Consider the following 17,984-nt stretch of genomic DNA (forward strand, 5'->3'; position numbering starts at 1 on the left):
AGCGCAGTTGAGTGCCCTGCAAACCAATCATCATCGTCGTCGTCATCATCACACCAACACTGAAAAATCGAAATGGGAGTAATCTGCTGCCTCGCGGTTTACGGAAGGCTCAAGAAGGAAGTCGGCCATGCCCTTTCAAACGAACCATACTGGCATTTGCCTGAGGCGATTTAGGGGAAAGCAAGGAAAACGTAAATCAGGATGGCCAGACGCGGATTGAACCGTCGTCCTCTCGAATGGGAGTCCAGTGCGCTATCCACTGCGCCACCTCGCTCGGTGTTTCTCTGGCCATTATACTATGAGATTACTTGTCTTGTCGGGGTTCAAGTTTCGGCCGGATTGTAAATGTAATTAGTTTTTGGATAACATTCGTGGAAGTATTTTTTTCTTTCATTGTCCTCACCGGTAATTTTGCATTTCTACTGTTAACGAAAACAAAGGTTTAAAAAGTTTCACCGACTAAGCCGGTGCCGTAAGAGGGCGACAGAATATTCAAAATCTCGCGCGTCGATAATGCGATGTGGCTAAGGCGGCTAATGTTGGCCAATCTGAGGTTACATTGCGGCTTGATAGACCGCAAGTGTCCTACATCAAATTGTTCGTCTCGACGACCCTGCAACGCTGTAGTAGGCCGTAAACAATGCTCACCCCATGTATATTCATGTGATGTGTTCATAACGCAACGGGAACCTCACTATATGTGCCCTTATACACTACTGGTCATTAAAATTGCTACACCAAGAAGAAATGCAGATGATAAACGGGTATTCATTGGACAAATATATTAAACTAGAACTGACACGTGATTACATTTTCACGCAATTTGGGTGCATAGATCCTGAGAAATCAGTACCCAGAACAACAACCTCTGACCATAATAACGAGCTTGATACGCCTGGGCATTGAGTCAGAGCTTGGATGGCGTGTACAGTTACAGCTACCCATGCAGCTTCAACACGAAACCACAGTTCATCAAGAGTAGTGACTGGCGTATTGCGACGAGCCAGTTGCCTGGCCACCACTGATCAGACGTTTTCAATTGGTGAGGGATCTGGAGAATGTGCTGGCCAGGGCCGCAGTCTAACATTTTCTGTATCCACAAAGGCCCGTAAAGGGCCTGCAACATGTGGTCGTACATTATCCTAGTGAAATGTAGGGTTTCGCAGGGATCGAATGAAGGGTAGAGTCACGGGACGTAACACTTCAGAATTGTAACGTCCACTGTGCCGTCCATGCGAACAAGAGGTCAATGTGCGTTCACCGCGATGTCGCCAAACACGGATGCGACCATCATGATGCTGTAAACATAACCTGGATTCATCCGAAAAATGACGTTTGGCCATCGGTGCACCCAGGTTCGTCGTTGAGTACACCATTGCAGGCACTCCTGTCTGTGATGCAGCGCCATGGTGTCCGAGTTGATAGTTCATGCTGCTGCAAACGTCGTCGAACTGTTCTTGCAGATAGTTGTCTTGCAAACGGCCCCATCTGTTGATTCAGGGATCGAGACGTGGCTGCACGATCCGTTACAGCCATGCGGATAACATGCCTGCCATCTCGACTGCTAGTAATACGAGGCCATTTGGATCCAGCACGGCGTTCCGTTTTACCCTCCTGAATCCACCGATTCCATATTCTGCTAACAGTCATTGGATCTCGACCAACGCGTGGAGTAATGTCGCGATACGATAAACCGCAATCGCGATATGCTACAATCCGACCTTTATCAAAGTCGGAAACGTGATGGTACGCATTTCTCCTCCTTACACGAGGCATCACAACAACGTTTCACCAAGCAACGCCGGTCCACTGCTGTTTGTGTATGAGAAATTGGTTGTAAACTTTCTTCGTGTGAGCACGTTTTATGTGTCGCCACCGGCGCGAACCTTGTGTGATTGCTCTGAAAAGCTAATCATTTGCATATGACAGCTCCTTCTTCCTGTCGGTTAAATTTCGAGTCCGTAGCACGTCATCTTCGTGGTGTAGCTATTTTAATGGCCAGTACTGTAGATTCTGGTGATGAGCGAAATCATAACTGCACCTAGAATTGCATTTGTCATTGTTGCTGCAAGAAAAGAGGAAGAGCCTTACCACAATTACATCTGAAAGAACTGAAATTTAAATCGATAACTCAAATACTATGTTCCAAGGATTAATCTGTCCAAATATATGTAGGTCCTCTTCTATCTGAAAGGCAAGTTTCGAAATTCGTAGACCCTTTCCTGCCGCCCGACGCACTGCTTACTCCCCCGGCACTGTGGGTGGCGACACGCATTACCGTTACGTCACTCCCTCAGCCAGTCGAGAGCCCGCTTCCACGGGACTGAGAGCTCCACAGTGGCAGCGACCTCGTTACCCAGCCAGGCCACTGTAAGGCAAGTAGCGGAAGCTGTTGCTGCTGCGCGTGCAAAGTGACGGAACCCTGAGCCCCCAGGCGCCGCGGCAGAATGGGGTAGGCGAGACTGCCTCAAGGGGACCTGGTCCTCGCGTTACGTCTGCGGCAGCGCAGCGGCCGCAAGGTCAACGCCACTTTCGCCGCCGGCTCCGGCCTGCTCTTACGAAACGCAGCCTCCTCACCCATGCACGCCTACTTGCCGCATTAGACGGCAGATTTAGCTACTCCGCCTTGGGGCGAAAGCGGATTTGTCACCGCCGCTGACAACAGAGTGCGTTGCAATATGTTTTGCGCAATAGGCTCGGAGAAGGAGCTTTCATGTTGCTGTGAGATGATAGGCATTTCGGCAGTTGGAATCTTACACAACAACAACCACCGGAAAAATGCTTCCAGAGCACAAGGAAGGCTAATGTGCTCCTGTTTTAAAACTGAGAATTGGTGTACCAGTTGCCCCATTCTACCTCCCTCAGCACCGTTAAATATATTTAAAAAAATGGTTCAAATGGCTCTGAGCACTATGGGACTTCTGAGGTCATCAGTCCCCTAGAACTACTTCAACCTAACTAACCTAAGGACATCACACACATCCATCCCCGAGGCAGGATTCGAACCTGCGACCGAAGCGGTCGCGCGGTTTCAGACTGTAGCGCCTAGAACCGCTCGCCCACCCCGGCCGGCTCCAAAAATTTTGGCATGAGAATACACCCGCTCTCTGTTTAACACGAAATTCACCTTTCACTCCCTCTAGCTCTCATAAATTGTAACTCGCTCACACCCACGAGCCCATCGCTGTTAAGTCGCTAATACGAATCCACTACTTCTTGCCCTTTCTGACTTGTTCATTCGGCTCAGCTCCCTATTATCTGTTTGTGGCTGTGAGACAGGAGACAATGATAGAGAGACCCAGTGTCATTCGTTCTGTCCTGCTGCTATTGTCTCTTCTCGCTGTCACTGTCTCCTCCTTGCTCACTGTTACTGCCTCATTCATTCCTTTACACTGTTGGTGTGTCTACCCACTGTCATTATCTTTCTCTTCCTCTTTGTCATTGTCTTAGACTCTGCCTGACATTATCTGTGGCTCTGACACACTTTCACTGTCTCCTTCTCGTTATTGCCTTCCACTGGTACTGTCTCGCTCACTCTGCCACTCTGAACTATGTTCCACTACCACGATACCTCTGTTTCTCTCATACTACCATTGTCTCCTTCGTCCTTTTTACACAACGCCCACTATCTAGTATTACTTTTTCGTCTCTTTCCCACTGTCATTGTCTCCTCCTCTCAGCATAGAAAGCTTGAATATGTTTGCATGTCAAATTGTTTAGTAAAATTTTGGAAGTTCATTTGAAACAGGACCATATTAGTCTTTCTTGTGCTCCGACAGGATCATTTTTCCTCTACTTCCCTTCTTTTCCCGGCTACAATAAATCAAAACTAATTTTACATCTTAGACCAAATTATACTTGCACATAAATTTTGCATGTGCTTCAGTAGTACATCATTGGGTTCCCAGAAAGGAAAAACTTTACAGCTACGTATTTTATAAACTACGATTTTGCTTCACACCGGGTATTATGTGCGTATTTTACGCGAACAAGTAGAGTAGCTTTGAATCTCTCTATCTCTGAAATGGATAAAAATATCAAGAAAATTTTTGAGGGTGTTAAAGATCAGGATCATAGGAATCATTGTATAAGTTTCAGCCATTTGTTGTGCAGAGCCGTCTTGGAATTTGAGGCTTAGTATTAGAACCCAAAAACTGTTTTTCTAGTTATCACACGAACCGCGCATGAACCGAATGTTGCCCGGTGCCTCCATATCCTCCTTAACGTGCACCATATCCAATATACATATACGAGGAAAAACAACCAACCATTTTGCTCCATTTGTCTCAGCTGGAGGAAGTGTGTAATAATGTTTGACCCTGTACTGCAGGGTAGTAACAGTAAGACGTCACAAATGGTCCCTAGCTGAAGCCGGCCACTGTACCCAAGCGGTTCTAGGCGCTTCAGTTTGGAACCGCTCGACTGCTGCGGCCGCAGGTTCGAATCCTGCCTCGGGCATGGATGTGTGTGATGTCTTTAATTTAGTTAGGTTTAAGTAGTTGTAAGTTCTAGGGGGCTGATGACCTCAGATGTTAAATCCCATAGTGCTCAGAGCCATTTGAACCATTTTCAACCATAGTGCTCAGAGCCATTTGAATCATTTTTGAACCCTAGCTCAAGGGCTATCCAAAACACTTGACCCTACCTTCCTATCACCGATAAAACCCGACGTAAGAGTCCCGTAAAAATCCCGTTTTTATGCGCTTCCTTTTGGAGCACATCAGGTAGCGCATGCTGTCGTATGCGTACCGATCGCATTATTAGCGTCCGAACGTGAGATGTGTCTCTAAGTAAAAGCTTGATTACCATTTGAAGCTCTGATGCGCTCTCACACTTAATGTACTTTGTTTTAATGGAACTAAGTGATGAAGCTCTGCTGAAGGCATTGCACAAAGGTCGATCCACAGCCAACATAACGGGAAAGAACGTCAGCGTCACATGGAGGTGTTTTCATCATAGTCTAGCCGTTAACACAATGTCATGTTGCTCAGTCCATTACCGAGTGTTGCTAGTGAGATTACGAGTTACCATCCACGATACATAAAATCAGAATATATGTGGTGGATCAGAAGTCATAGTAAATAATTTAGGAGGTGGTAGTAGAGGCTAATTCAAATAAAGGTTTCTATACCACAGTTGTCCAATGTTTGTTGCTTACAGATTTAGGGATGCTGGACTGTGACGTGAACACAAGCCTAAGATGTTAAACGAAAAAAAAACCTAAGTTCAAAGTTGATTTTCACATATTTTACTTCTGTCTCAGATTCACTCTCAATTTTCTTGATAACACTCTTCTGAGGACGTTTTGGCGTCTCAAATAATTGATTTCGGTTGTGTTACTCCATCGTCTTGCTGCAATTTGCTGTCTAGACTTTCGTGAAAACGATCTTCCAGCTTTACTGAAAGAGGTTCCTTCGACCTAGAAGGCTACATATGTTCTTCCATCATGACAGGGCCCCTGTTCATTCCAGTCGTGGAGCGACACATCATCTAAACCCAACATTCCATGGAAGAGGGATCGGCAGAAACGGTACGTTCATTGACCACTAAGGTCCTTTCCGTCACCCCTTTAAATTTTTACCTGTGGGGAAGTCTGGAAGGAAAAAGTTATCACAAGAAACGATTAGCCCTTTCGGAATATGAATGGTGCTGCCCACATAAAAGATCGTCAAGGTGACATCACGAGAACTACAAGAGCTGCTGTCAACAGAATTCGTAAGTGCATGGTACAGTAGTCAGGGGTGGGATTTATAATCATCATCTTTGATCACTTGTCTTTTTTAACAGCTTCTGCGGATATTTGTTTGGATAGCTCACTAAGAAATGTATCTCTGTAACCGACAGTAATAGGGCGCTTGTTAGATGAAATGTTTTATTTGAAAAATCCGCGGTTCCTCCTGAAACACCCTGTAGTATCAAAATTAAGGAGCTGACAGTTGTGGAGCATATTAATGGCCAAAGCAAAATTGGCAACAGATGTCATTAACAAATGTTGTATGGTGAATTTTCCATGCTGCTGAAGAATAAGACAAATGTGGTCCAAAAATTTCATAAAATCGACATTTATTTACTGCGAAAAATATGTACATACAAATATATCAAACAGTATTTAGGAAGAGATACACTGTACCTTTTTTCGTCATCCATCGAATTCTATTTTAAATTTTTAATGGTACGGCAGCCACACGTGGCGACAAATTTGACGCATTATTTGATAACCTAGCCGAAAAGATCTGAAGAAGCAAAACCGGTAATCGTCTATATTAAATCACAACTGAGCCTAAAAAAATAATCAGCTACATGCTTGCTACATGTCTCCAGACACTGCATCTGTCGTTTACCTGGAGAATGTGTGGCAGATGTCCGGATTAGATAGTTAAGTCATAGTGAATAACGACCGGCTGCTCTCCGGAAACATTACTGATTATCCAGTAAGCCAGAGAATTTCATAATTCACATGGTGATTATTGTTCGCTGTGTCATGTCCTTGATGTGCAGATGATATTTATCACAAAAACAAATTTGACAACGCATGAACCTGTGTTCAGTGTATGCCGCCTTTCGAATCTGAAGGTGGTCACTGTATGGCCGAAACCGGTTATGACTGTCATAAGAATGTGATTGGGTCTATAAATAAATAAAAAAAATTACCCGACATAATCATAGTGCATTTGTACACGTTAGCACTATCTTTGAACCCATGCACCAAAATCAGTTTGGAAAAATTCAGAGTTTTGCTTCTTGACTCATGATTTCAAAGCTGTTTTAACCTGAGGTGCGAAGGAAGTGAGTGAGGGCGCCTTAATGAACATCAGCAATGTGTGTCGTTGGGTGAAGAAGTTTGGTAACGGGGAACGAACATCGCAGATAAACCTCGCAGCCGCCGGCCTGCAACAACCAATGGAGGACGTGCTTATGAAATGATTCGAGGAGACAGACGCATTCGAGTTCACAATCAACAGCGAAACCTGGGTTTTTAAAGTCATGGGCCAATCGTAGTACAAATTTGTACAATTTCATGGTGACTGTGTTGAACGGCAGTGTGCTCAGAGTACAGTTCATGATATTATCAGCACTAATTCCGCTGTTATACAACCGTTATTAAATTTTTGATGACACAGGAGGCAAAAACTTTTCAATTCACCCTCGTATGTTAAAAGAATACAAAACACCTCTCATACATATTTTTTCTTTATAAAGTATTGGTTTTGTGGCCACTTTTGTTAGGAATAACTTCTCACTTGCTGTTGGATCAGACCTACTCAGAATCAGGTGTTAACTCGCACTGTGCTACTAACAAATGGTGAGTGCAATTTACAAGCGACACGGCGACTGCGGTATGAACTGCAGGCTCGCTCACTGCCCAAACTAAATAATCGCCGCCGCAGGAATGACGTCAACCGCTGACTAGCAGGTACTGCCAAATTGCATCCAATTGACTGGAGTGTTGCACGCATCAGTGCAAACGTTAATTAGTTTAGGTAAATCTTGTACACTCTGAAAACAAACTGTGTGGAATGTGAAACACACACACACACACACACACACACACACACACACACGAGGAAGGAAGAGGCAGAAAGGGAAACATAGCTTGTATTTGTGAGCAAAAATACTCTACTTTTATAATCGATATTAATTTTGTCTTTCATTCCATCAAGAAGTACTTCTGTTGATGCCGTATTATGTCACTTCTTTGTGGCTACGCACCTTTACAACAAACGTTCTCCATCTACTGTATATCTTTTATTATTATTATTTCTTTCCATTCTCAGACATTATTATTATTATTAATATTATTATTATTATTATCCAACAACCACGCTCTTAAAATTATTGCGATACCAGATATTGCTTGGTAAAAACAATATTTTACCGGATTTTGTGTCTAGGTACGTCCTTTGTTGATTCTTTCCGTCTCATCTTTGTTTCTCACAATGTTCGTCGGCTGGATATGTTACTTTCAGCCATACTGCCATAAACGCATCCCTCATTTTCCCCAGTTTCTGACGATATTCAAATTCTTTTCTTTGTTGCAGTTTTTCCAGTTTATACTCCCATCCGACTCTTGTAAAAGAAAAAAAAATGTAAAAGATCTTTGCCAGAAACGTTCCCTTTTCAGCTCGATAAATATTCGTAAAAGCAAAATCCTTGAGTGGACGAAGCCCTTATGCTATACATGGTCTAACACTGCATGACATTCGTATGACAGCTCCGTAGGGACATAAGCTGCGCATCTTTAGTCGTGGTTTTTGAATAATTCCGCAACTGATTTCAAACGACATCCAGTTTCGTGATCGAAGTGATCGTGGATCAGATCGTCCATGAGCGCTTCGTTTTTGACCGTACTGTGCGTCAATATGTTATCAAATGTCTGCTGAAAAGTTTATCGGTGTCGAGAAAACATGGGTGACTAGAGTATTATCTTAAAATTACAATTGTCCTATGGACATATATGAAACTGGTTTTGTGTTAAATAACTAAACAAATATGAAACTAGTTTGGTTGTTCAAATGTGTGTTAAATCTCATGGGACTTAACTGCTAAGGTCATCAGTTCCTAAGCTTACCCACTGCTTAACCTAAATTATCCTAAGGACAAACACACACAGCCATGCCCGAGGGAGGACTCGAACCTCCGCCGGGTATCAGACGCACAGTCCATGACTACAGCGTCTTGGACCGCTCGGCTAATCCCGCGCGACAACTAGTTTGTTGCTAAATAACTTAACATATCGTAATTACTATGTATTAAAATCCAAGAAACAACGAGCAGAAACACATAATGAAAGCTAATAGTTAGGTGGCAGGTTTGTTTTTTTACATGATAATTTTATTCTGGTACACTGTTCTGAAAATGAGGGCTCTCCAGAATTCTCAGCAAATTGTAGAATGCGAATAATACCGTCAATTGAAGCACTATTTTTGAATTTACATAGAGACAACTTTCTTAATGGAGGTGAGGTGGTTAAAGAATCGGCTTTATTCTTGATGAATCATCACGGCCTTTAGTTGGGTGTACGGAAGCGGTAAGTTTACAATAAAGAATGAGCTCTCGCTTGTAGCAGACATAACAGGGGACGCTATCAATATTACAAACAAATCTTCAGTTTTTACAAAATCTTGGCATAAGTTGCTCAGTGTCGTACAGCACCATGAATTGGATGTAGGTCAGACATCCGGAATTCCTCCTAGTACATTAATAGTTCCATAAATCCACTCAACACCAACCAATATTTCTCGTGGAACGTTAAAAGTTTATGTTTAATAGCAGGAAAGGCATCCAGTATCATATGGTCCTAGAGGAGACGATGTCTGAATATCTGAGGACGATAAGGACCAAACAGGCCCTAGGCGTAACAGTGTAGCGGCAGCTTTCCCGGTGTGCGCCGTCGATATACGTTTATTGAGAAACTTGCTGAAAGTTCGTCACGCCCGTGTCAAGCGGGGTAATGAGGAATCCTGGTTCAGAGAAACCACAGGAATTCGTGCTGCCGGGTCCTTGCCCTAAGAGCAGTTCAGACTATGCGGCCGTGGACGAAGAGCATTATACCTCTATAGAACAACACTTCTAGGCATTAAATTACAAAGTCTGTCGGTCTGCACCATGGTGATAAATTACAACGATACCGAGGAGAATAAATGTTTTGCTATATTTTCTTTCCATTCTTTCACGATTTGCCGTGAGTTCTGAATTGATTTTAAAATTGTATACTTCCTGCTACCAAATTATTTCCTTTGAGGCCACCCGAGAATGGAAGATACGTGAATATTAATCTCAAACCATTACTATTGAATAAAATAAAAATAAAGACAATGCTTGATTTTAAGTTTCAACTGAAGAATACACACATAAAACTTTATCAACGGAAACACGCGTGTAACTGCGTCTTGTATTTCGGGGTGATACATGATAAATGCAGCGAGAACTTTGAGAGCGGGAAGACTTTGGTATTGTATGTTTTCGACTGAATCTGAATACATCTAGATTGTGAAAAAAATACAAAAGATAATTTGGTTTGGTCGTACGTGTAGCGTGTCCTGTTGTTTAATGCTATGACAAAATCACTCTAAACTACATACCATAGCGCACTTAACGTTTCTTTTCATTCCACTCACATGACTGAGTGAGCAATGTTTAATTTGATCTCATGTTCCTGTCTCTAACATTAAGATTATTCTTTGAATACTTGGAATTCCTTTAGTATTTACTCGCGAAATTTGCGGCTTCTTTGTTTCAATATTATTGTGTGACTTTTAAGGCTGTCCTTTGTACACACTCGATGCGTCCTGTTGGACAACCTCAAGCGGTTCGAGCACTTCCGAGTATTAGTGTGTGTGTTACCGGTACTGTGTGAAATCCCGGTATTCAATAGTATACCAAGGTAATGTGTAGAATGCCTGATGGTTTTAGGCAAACTATGAAATACAAGTATTTTTTGTGAAGATGTTACATACTTTCTCTTCGCATTCTATACAATATACTGAATGACCAGAACTATTTACGGAAAATGTTGAAACGCACAAGATAAGAAGTCTCTATTAATTATGACGCACTTGAAACAAAGTACAAAACTGCGAAATAAAGCACAGGGTATACTTACCGGAAAACAATGAAAGCAGAACAGAGATTGAAGTAGTTGTTACAGTAAGTATTCAGCTTTCTTCCTTACAAAAGAACGTTTCACATTTTGTCAATTTGATCTTGTACATACATTTCACGATTTACAGAAAAATGTCAACGGAATATTGTTACCAGTAAAACACAAAGCAGAATTGGCATGACCGGATTGTTGCACCACGGCAGTCTAGAGTGACATTTTGGATTGCACTTCATTTTTTTCACACACACAGGCAACTCATTTTGGCATTTGGTGTTGCACATATACCTAACGAATCCTTGGCCGCTTTCTGTGGACTAAGAAGTATTTCTTAGTGAACGACTTCTTCAATGTTCATTAAGTTCTTCGGGCACACAGTGAATTCTAATCTTACGTAGAGCTGCTTCAAGGCTCCTTCTCCCCTTGCAAGTTGGCAAAAGCCATCCTCCGTCACCTACATAACAACTGCTAACAGACTACGTAAGTCACCCCGCCCTTTGTCGACGTCGGGTTTCGAAATTCGCAAGCTGGAACCCAAAGGCACAAGATGAATTTTTTTGTCAATGTCCCTATTCACTTTTCCCCCGAACCTCAGGGGTCAATTTCAATTCCGATTTACTTTAAATATATTTCCCAGTATTGAAGGAAACACTGCACAAAATACTAAACCCCATAATCTTCCACTTCGCCGCCATCATAGTCTTTAGTAGTGTGTCTACAGATGACATGAACGTTTTGGCCACACTTTTGACATATATGAGCACCGCTGGTTTGAGCACCGCTGGTTTCTTTTCAACAGACACAACAGCTATCCGATAAACAAGGATTTTCAGTAACCACAGAAATGGAAGGCTCTTCATCAACCACGACTTCATCACTGTTTTGGTTTCCTCCAACATGGACTGCATTTTCTTCCACGTCTTTTGCAGGGAGCTGTACCTCTTGTATTGATTCATTTCGTCTTTCTTCCTGCTGTTATGTTGTTTGTACGCTCTTTATTATTTTTTCCAGCTCTTCTTCAGTCTGTGCGTCTTGTAAAACATCGTCGGGCAGGACGACGACGCCGAGACGTCTACTCTGGCTTTGCAGTCGAACAAAGCTTCGTATGGTGACCTTTTAATCAAAGAATGAAAAGCTCTGTTTTCCATAAGTTGAACGAGTCAAGTCCGTCACTCCAGCAGCTAGCTTTTCCATCTTGCATCAAAGCACACAGCATATTTTCAATGTCCTGATTTGCTTTTTCGACGCTCCCCTAAATGTGTGAGCGGCGCAGCTTACCGGGAACGTTACTATGGACGATCTTCAAGATGGGCCAACACTCCATTAGGCTGCTTGCCACATTGTTTGCAAATTCCCTGCCGTTATCGGACTACACAATCGTTGGAGCACCATGCAACGTAAATATGTCGACGAGGTGGTAGGCTACTTCTTCCCCTCTCATTGATTTCAGAGCGGGGCTTGACCCCCTTGTTGTTTTACGTGGCACTATCATAGCATAGGCCTACAGCGGTGTTATAAGCACCTTCTTCCTTCTCACCGTTTAAGAGCAGTTCGGGGATGGCGATTGTATCTTTCGACACGATCGAGCACCTGTTATTAATGGATGGCCTGTGGCGGAGTGGTTTCACGACCATAATATCCCTGTAACGAACTGGCCTGCACAGAGTCCTGACCTCAATCCTATGAACACCTCTGGGGTGTTTTGGAACGCCGAATTCGTGCCAGGCCTCACCGACCGACGCCTATACCTCTCCTCAGTGCAGCAGTCCGTAAAGAATGGGCTGCTATTCCCCAAGAAACCTTTCAGCACCTGATTGAACGAATGCCTGAGAGTGAAAGCTGTCATCAAGGCTAAGGGTCAGCCGACACCATATTGAATTCCAGCGTTAGCGATGAAGGGCATCAGGTGTCCGGTTACTTTTGATCACATAGTGAACGTCATCTGGCGACGTTACATGTTAAACATTTGCCATCCACTTTTAAGCTATTTTCCAAAATCTGCAGCCCATTTGTCTTACATTAAATTATTTGTCTTGGCATCACTTAAGTCGCTTCGGGGTTTTTAAACGTTAATAGGTATCTCTCTGCAGATAGCGAAAATTAATGGTCCTGTAAACTCCCTTGTGGCACGCACGTGGCTATCTTCCGCTCTGAAAATTTCTCTCCGTTGCTGATGAAATGCTGTGTTTTTCTGCTTTTTCGATCCTTGGAGCCGGCCGGAGTGGCTGAGCGGTTCTAGGAGCTACAGTTTGCAACCGCGCGACCGCTACGGTCGCAGGTTCGAATCCTGCCTCGGGCATGGGTGTGTGTGATGTCCTTAGAACTACTTAAACCTAACTAACCTAAGTTCTAGGGGACTGATGACCTGAGAAGTTAAGTCCCATAGTGTTCAGAACCATATGAACCACTTTTGATCCTTGGACCTAAAATTGGACTAAACGGAAAGGTAAGTTCATTTTCTTCCAAACCGTAGTCTCTCCTTATCGTGCACAGAACTTTTCAGCATATACTACAGTGCCCTTCACTTTCTCTTTAACATCTCTAATTTCTAATCTTCGTTACAATACCTTGAGTATCTATCGCCACCTGCAACGTTTGGGGAGTGTGCTAGAAACTGACGAGGCAATCGACACAAATTTGTTGGTTGTACCTGATGACAGGCAGGAGGAATGCGCTGGAATCCGGACGGGCTAGTGTTGAATTTCTCCTGTGCGGGCGGCGCAGGCCGTGACTGGAATATTGGCGCCGCCTCTCTGGAGAGCTGCTGGAAGGGCGCGGCGGCGAGGAAAGTAGGCTGTCCGCCGGCTGCCAGCACAACACGGCACGGCACGGCTCGGCACGGCTCGTCTGACGGTCCGCCTGCGTGGCCTTGGAACGGCCGGTCCACGCAGGCTTTCCCACCGACAATGCTGCTCTCCGTTACATCTCTGTTTCCTTGCGTCATTCGAGTCACATACAAGATCAAACTGACCGCGACAGCATTTCAGCTCATTAAACTCTTTGTGGAGGAAGTTTCTTATGTGCACCCACTCTCTTAGCGCTCTGCGGGCTGCTCAGCAAACGTTCCGACCCGGGACCCCTGTTCTGAGACACCCACATGGAGCCGCTACTGGACAACTTGCAACAAAGTGAACAAGTGCTACAGGTGATAGCCTACTCGGATGACCACCTCCTGTTGGTTGGCGGTTGTAGTCTCGAAAACATAGAGCCCAAAATAGAAAGGGCTATGGATAAATTGCAACTGTTGTGCCAAAACACAGAGATGAAAATATCACCAAGTAAGTCAACATACCTATTACTAAAAGGGCAAGTAATCTGAAACTCAACTGTGAGAATCGAGGGCTCACCGGTTCTTCGGAGACGTGAGACACGGTACCTGGGAATCACCATTGACGAAAGGTGGAACTTCGGGAAACACATTGACACCGTAACCCAGAAAGCCCTCCAAGCACTAATCAATCTCATCTCCATTGGACATAAGAGATTTCATCTTCCCTTTCACCTCATAAAACTATATCACAACAGCATCCTAACATCAATAGTGGGTTACGGTTCGGGAGTCTGGGCACACAGGCTCAGGAGGGTTGTACCCGCCATGACAGTGAGAAGGGTTCAGAGAAACATGATACTGAGATCTGTGGGGGCCTACAGAACATCTCCAGGGGGAGCCCTATTAGTCATAATGGGGCTCTGGCCCCTGGACATCAGAATTCGAGAACAGGCTGCGTGGTTCCGAGATAAAAAAGGGAATACCGCGAAGATAGAAGACATATTAGGGATCGGGGACAAGGATGAGAGTGAGATAAGGCGAAGAGGAAAGCGGTTATGGCAGGAATTGTGGGAAGCAGAACATTCGAACTTCTTCCTATTGTCAGGAAACTACTGGGCATGAAATACTTTGAACCTACCCGAGGACTGATCCATTTTCTCGCTGGTCATGGGACCTACCCGACATATTTATGTCGGTTTGGGAAGAGCGCCAAACCCACGTGTGAATGTGGTATATCAGAGAGTACTCCCGATCATGTGGTTTACAAGTGCCCCCTTTTAAATGATGTAGCATCCACAAAAAAAAAATGGTTCAAATGACTCTGAGCACTATGGGACTTAACTTCAGAGGTCATCAGTCCCCTAGAACTTATAACTACTTAAACCTAACTAACGTAAGGATATCACACACAACCATGCCCGAGGCAGGATTCGAACCTGAGATCGTAGCGGTCGCGAGGTTCCAGACTAGCGCTAGAACCGCTCGGCCACCCCGGCCGGCAAGCATCCACATGACGTGACCAATTACCCGACCATGACACCTACCACTTAATCAGATGAGAAGACACTTTTCAAACTCTCAACAAATTGGCTAACGAGGTATTACGAAAGGTTTTAAAGGAACACCTGAGTAACATTGATTAACTAACAACCTGAGACATACCTAACACTAGCTGAATCTAGTACCCTATTCCCAGAGTGCCTGTGTGTGGAGAGGCCGACTTCCCTCACAATCTGGAATACTCCTCGTACAGGGGAGTGGGGTACAACACCACTGATAAAGCACCGGACATGACCTAGATTAGAACTAGTTAGTACGACTTAGATCTAGGAAATTAGTTAGTTAGGAACCTGCAGCGAATAACATCCTTGGCCTGCCCAGTGTCAGGAGCGTGCTCATCGGGATTAGCTCGATGATCAAGGCTCTACAAGTAGGTTTATAAACTACTGACACACCTGCGACGCTGCAGGCAGTAGAGATTAGTTAAGCGTAGGTATTATAAAGTGAATAATAGTAATAATAAATTAGTTGCCCATTGTTAATCCAGTTACGGCTGTAGCTCACTCATTAAATTTGTAATTATCTGCAAATAATGTTGGATAAAATTAAGACCCACTAATCACTTAAGGAAGTGGGTTAAGATTTATAATTATTATAAAGTTGGAAATTAAAGAATTTTTAAAAAAGTTTCGACCAAAGAGCATAGTTCAGATGATCCAGGACACTGTGCACCTCCCGCACAGATAAAAGAAAGAGGCGGCCTTCTCGCAACTCCCTGGACACATTAGAACCGACGGGAATGAGGAAACTGACAGAGCAGCGAAAGCGGCTGACAACGAGCTGCGGTCGCTCCAGTCAGCAGCGGTGGCGGCGCAGTTCCTTCCGAAACCCGCGAGTGGCCGAAGTGCTCACCGCTCACCTTCGTATCGGACACGGATCAGTTGCGCATGCGTATGCGTATCTCCTGCGGCAAAGGACCCGCCGTGATGCAGTGTTCGCAGCTTCACACTCACAGTGCACTATATTCTACATCCTGTGCTGATAGGTCGGTGGCCTTTGGTCTACCGAGGACTTAACCTCAATTTTAAGCGACAACGAAAAAATAGTAACTGAATTTGACTTTATTGTGACGTCAAGAATCTTGCCACACTTAACTGGACAAAGGTTTTAATGTGCTTTAGTGCCTGGGTCATTCTATTAGTTCCACGATCGCCCATCCTCTTTACGATTACCAATGTTTTATTAATTCTTTTCTCACGTGACAATACGACTGTGACTAACACAAATTTTATGACATTTTCTGTCACTGTACTTATCGATACATAACTTTTTGCTTTCTGTTTTAACAAGAGTACTACTATTTCCTGGCCGGCCGCGGTGGTCTCGCGGTTCCAGGCGCACAGTCCGGAACCGTGCGTCTGCTACGGTCGCAGGTTCGAATCCTGCCTCGGGCATGGATTTGTGTGATGTCCTTAGGTTAGTTAGGTTTAAGTAGTTCTAAGTTCTAGGGGACTAATGACCACAGCAGTTGAGTCCCATAGTGCTCAGAGCCATTTGAACCATTTGAACTACTATTTCAAGAGTAGCATGATCATGAAAAAGGGCGCTGGTGACCTCGCTATATAGCGCCCACCAATTTTGATTCCACCCATGCATTCATGCCTCTCATGGTAGGCAACCCAACTTGCATTACCGCACTAGAGGAAGATGAAAGTTGCCTACCTTAAGGTGCCGAGCAAGGTGGCGCAATGTTTAGCAAGTTGGACTCGCTTCCGGGATGACACTGGTAAAAAAAAATAAATAAATAAAAAATAAATAAAAAGTTCAAAAGTGTGTGAATCTTATGGAACTTAAATGCTAAGGTCATCAGCCCCTAAGCTTACGCGCTACTTAACCTAAATTATCGTAAGGACAAACACACACACCCATGCCCAAGGGAGGACTCGAACCTCCGCCGGGACCAGCCGCACGGTCTATGACTGCAGCGCGTAAGACCGCTCGGCTCATCCCGCGCGGCCACACCGGTTCAAATCAGAGTCCCACCGTCCAGGTTTAGGTTTTCCATGATTTCTATAAATCGCTCCAGGCAAATGCCAGGGTGGTTGCTTTGAAAGGGCGCAGTCGATAGCGTTCCCCATCCTTCAGTCCGCGCTTGTTCTTACACTCTGACCTCGTTTTCGACAGAACTTTAAACCCCAATCTTCCTTCCTTCCTTCCTATCCAAATGTTCATAAAATATTTTCCGATCCTGTTTTATTTTCATCACTCTCTATATTCATATTAAAGAAGGCCATGCGGAAGTAATTAGATTAGGAAAGTAGATTCTGAAAGTGGCAGACAATTGTCATTGTTTGGTCACCAAAAAACTGACGATGGATGAAGTAGAGAGGATATAAAATACAGACTCGCAATAGCTGGAAAAGCACTTCTGAAAAGGGAAAATATACTTAAGGCCATTATAAATTTAAAGCTTTAGGAAATTCTTTAAAAGTATAGCCTTGTACGGACGCGAAATGTGGGCGATAAACAGATCAGACATGAAGAGGCGTTCGATAGTTTGGGCGGTGCTCGAGAGCCGGGAGCAATAGTTAAAGTTTAAGCTATTGGAGCAGTCGAAGACATCTGATTTATTAGATTACACATTTTGCTACCCCCATTGTTTTGTCGAAGATAGTTAATCTTTCAATTGACTCTACCTGACGAAGCAGCTTCCTACATACGCAGTTGCTCTAATGACGCCCAGCAGTTATCCTCCAGCACGTTCATAGCAGCTATTCGACAGCTTCTTGTAGCCGCAGTGCACGAGTATGCAGAAAGGTTCCACTGATAAGTGCCGTAAAACGCCGACCGCTAGGCGGACAGCTTACCAGTACAGTCAACCAATGTTACCCTGCAGATTCATTACTACAATACACTGACGAACGTGTAATTCTTATCAATGGCTGGTAATAATTTTCGACGAAGGTAACTTACAACTTTCTCCAATGAAACGTATTCTCACCACGTTTTCTCTGCGTTAGTAAACAACTTCAGTAACTTCCTAAAACAGTATCACCTGCTGTACATTAAAGTGGTCTTCTACACCATTAGCTGCTTCTCTCACCTTTTAAATAG

The 17,984-nt window shown here is 44.0% G+C and overlaps 1 protein-coding gene across 3 annotated transcripts in view; it reads right to left on the reverse strand.

Moving 5' to 3' along the window:
* Nucleotides 1-17,984, reverse strand: part of LOC126356200 (uncharacterized) — an 878,454-nt gene that overhangs the window by 750,007 nt on the left and 110,463 nt on the right. For 2 of the 3 annotated variants that reach the window (XM_050007001.1, XM_050007002.1), the window contains one exon: nt 16,593-16,653. The exons of the other annotated variant lie outside the window; for it this stretch is intronic. The gene's annotated coding sequence lies outside the window, so the exon portion shown is untranslated. The remainder of the gene's footprint in view (nt 1-16,592; nt 16,654-17,984) is intronic. 3 annotated transcript variants of the gene reach the window in all.

This window comes from Schistocerca gregaria, chromosome 3 (assembly GCF_023897955.1).
Source record: "Schistocerca gregaria isolate iqSchGreg1 chromosome 3, iqSchGreg1.2, whole genome shotgun sequence".
NCBI classification, from domain to species: Eukaryota; Metazoa; Arthropoda; class Insecta; order Orthoptera; family Acrididae; genus Schistocerca; species Schistocerca gregaria.